The sequence below is a fragment of the Trachypithecus francoisi genome, unplaced genomic scaffold (assembly GCF_009764315.1).
Source record: "Trachypithecus francoisi isolate TF-2019V2 unplaced genomic scaffold, Tfra_2.0 Lachesis_group5, whole genome shotgun sequence".
NCBI classification, from domain to species: Eukaryota; Metazoa; Chordata; class Mammalia; order Primates; family Cercopithecidae; genus Trachypithecus; species Trachypithecus francoisi.
The window spans coordinates 62,563,153-62,566,799 of record NW_022681470.1 but is presented as its reverse complement, the minus strand read 5'-3'; positions in this window follow the sequence as shown (position 1 = coordinate 62,566,799).

Below are 3,647 nucleotides of genomic sequence, written 5' to 3'. Positions count from 1 at the left end.
CCAAGAGTTCAAAGCATCATTTCATCATCCGCCCCTTTTTTTTTTTTGAGACACAGTTTCGATCCTGTCGCCCAGGCTAGAGTGCAGTTACGTGGTATCAGCTCACTGAAGCCTTCACCTCTCAGGTTCAAGCCATTCTTCTGCCTCAGCCTCCCGAGTAGCTGGGATTACAGGTGCCTGCCACCACACCTGGCTAATTTTTTTGGTATTTTAACAGAGATGGGGTTTTGCCATGTTGACTAGGCTGGTCTTGAACTCCTGACCTCAGGTGATCCACCCGCCTCGGCCCCCCAAAGTGCTGGGATTACAAGCATGAGCCACCGCAACCAGCCTACTGCCTTTGTTTTAGTCTATCCATCACAGGCATGAAGTGAAAGGTATGTCTCTTTTATTTCTAAAGACATTGAAAGTGAAACCCAGAAAGGGTAAGTTTCAAGCTTTGCGTTTAGGGAGATTCAAAGGCTAGAACCCAGATATCCCAGATTTTTTTCTTTCTTCTCAGTCATGTTGCAATTTGCTCCACACTTATCCCCACCTGGGGTTGTGGGTGCTGTCTTTGACTTAAAAGAGAGCTCTTCTGGATGTCACGTGCAAGACATTGCTTGAAAGACGTAACAGGCAACTGGATGGCTCCACGCTTGCTCAGTCAGTCAGAATCTGTGAAACGCTTCTTTAGGAAAAAGGGATAGTGACTGGGAGTAATGATGAAGCAGTGAAATAAAAGAGAGGGAAGAAGAAGTTGTCTTGAGAAGTAATTATCATAACTACGTGTTATTGGGATAGGAAATGTAATTAAATTAGGGGGAAGGGGCTGCAGAGCTGAGATAACTGCAATGATTAAGAAACAAAATCTAGGCCGGGCACGGTGGCTCACGCCTGTAATCTCAACACTCTGGGAAGCCGAGATGGGCAGATCATGAGGTTAGGAGTTTGAGACCAGCCTGGCCAACATGGTGAAACCCCGTCTCTACTAAAAATACAAAAATGAGCCAGACGTAGTGGTGCACGCCTGTAGTCCCAGCTACTCAGGAGACTGAGGCAGAAGAATTGCTTGAACCTGGGAGGCAGAGGTTGCAGTGAGCCAAGATTGTGCCACTGTACTCCAGCCTGGGTGACAGAGTGAGACTCCGTCTAAAAAAAAAAAAAAAAACTCAGGCAGACCAGGTAGAAAATACGTATTTAAACATTTTAAGCCAGGCATGGTGGCTCACACCTGTAATCCCAGCACTTTGGGAGGCCGAGGCAGGCGGATCACCTGAGGTTGGAAGTTCGAGACCAGCCTGACCAACACGGAGACACTTCCTCTACTAAAAATACAAAAAAATTTAGCCGGGCATGGTTGCACATGCCTGTAATCCCACCTACTTGGGAGGCTGAGGTAGGAGACTCGCTTGAACCCAGGAGGTGGAGGTTGCAGTGAGCCGAGATTGCCCCATTGCACTCCAGCCTGAGCAGGAAGAGCGAAACTCCATCTCAAAAAAACAAATAAGCAAACATTTTAATAAAACCTACAAATTTTCTTTGGGATGACCCTGAGTAACTAAGGCTAAGATTAGGAATCCATCTATCTGGTGGGAAAGTGACCAAACAAGATACCGAAAAAGAGCACGGTCTTTTTGGTTGACCAACGTAACTACCATGGAGTTTGCACAAACAGAACCATCTGTTGTGTGAGGAACCATGGAGAGAGATTGTGTATTTATAGAATCTTGAGTGGGAAAACCAGGCACATTAATTAACTTTTCCCCTCAAGTTCTCTAGTTAGAAATCCACTTTTCTTCCTTTCTCTTCTGTCAACATGTACTGCCTTAAAGAAAAAAAAAGTCAATTTAAAAGCAGACAGACTTGCTATGACTAATTTAAGAACTCCCAAAGCAGGCTGTTTTCCAAAAATACACTGCAATTGACAATGCTGTAAGCTCAGTCTAAAAGGGGTATGACACAACTACTGACCCTAAGGCTGAATCAGATGTTTACTGCCAGTTTGAACACAGCAGGGTAGTCTGCAAATCTCCACAACCCTTAACTGTTCTTGGTAGGGGGCTTTAAAATGAAATCTTTCTATAAACAAATGTTTCCAATAGGTGTGTCTTAAACAGCCTACCTTAATAATTTTTTTTTCTTGGTTTTCAAGATGGAAGTTGTTGCAAGGAAAATTTTATGTTAGGGGCCAAGACTGCTAGGGCTTTTCAGATACCGTATGTTCCCTATAATACATATGTCTTAATACGTTTGCATGCTTTGGTAAAATTTATTTTGGAAAGCTAACATCTTTGGTAGAGTTGCTTTTTACAGGAATAAGCTACCTTTATGGATTATAATTACTCTGCATTATGGAGGAGGAGGCTGGAAATCAAGGAAGTGATGATTCTCTTCCAAAAGCCTAAAAAAGGATGGCAGAATCACATTTCAGTGAGTTCAATTAACTATAAATTCAATTGTGGGGGCAAAAATAAATGACACCACTATTTACTGGGTATCTACTATGTGCTAGGTAATGCACTAAGTATATTATGCCCTATATTTCATTTAATCCTCTCAGCAATGCTGCTTATTATCGTCATTTTACATGAAGAAACTGAGGTTCAGAGAGGTTAAGCAACTCACTACAGGTCACACAGCTAGTAAATGGTCACGAATAACCAGTAACTCAGACACTGACCTGTCTTTGGTTTCTTGTTAAACAAACATGTAATCTATTTCTTGGAGGTTTTGTTCAGCTGTCCTAATTTATGACTTTACATTCCTTCTGGTGCTAAACTGCTCAAGTAGCTTCTTGTACCAAATGTGACCTGGTTCCTTAAGAATTTTACTTAATGAGAACCTTTAAGCTAGAAACTCTTGCTAGGTGTTTCATGCACCTTCGCTTTTTTAATCATTACAACAACTCTGAGAGACTGTGTTCTCTCCATCTTTGTTTTGGAGAGGTTAAGGTTGCTTAAAATTGGTGAGTTAGTGAGGGTAGAGCCACGAATGGATTTCTGGTCGCTGCCTCCATCGCCATGGCAAACTTTTCCCACGACTCCAGCGCTCCCATTTGTTAGTCCCCAGGCTAGAAAGCCACAGTGCTAATTTAGTATTTATCAAGCGTTTGTAATGTCCTGGTATCTGGCACTTCGGTGAGAAAGCTGTAGCGACTCCAACTTCTAACAGCGAGTGGTAAGGCGGACAAGTGACACAGGAGGGAGGAGCCTCTTGCCAGAGCTTAACACCAACAGAAGTGGTCCCCAGCAGGTTGCTCCGCGAGCGCCACCTCTTCCCTCCAACCAGGGAGAACGTGGCGCGCCCCTGAGTCGTCCAAGGTCCCGGCCCAGACGGCAGCCTGGGTCCTGGCGCGTCCCGGACGGGCGCCTAAGGGAACTGGAAGCAACTGCACCGAACGCGGCGGAGAGCGGCGAGATAACTCCAGGAGGCGCCCTAGCTGCACCCCCTAGTCACACCAAACCCGGGTTTGCGGGCAGCCGCGGCTCACAACACCCCTCGGAATCGCGGCCCCTCCCCCCGGAAGTGACGTTGGCGACTACGGCATCTGGGAGGGACCCAGGCGCAGCCGGGGGGTTTGAGAGTGGCGGCGGCCGCGGAGCGCCTGGCAGGCCCCGCCGCTGCGAGGAACGCCCCGAGCGCGCGCGCCCGGCGTGTAGCGGCCC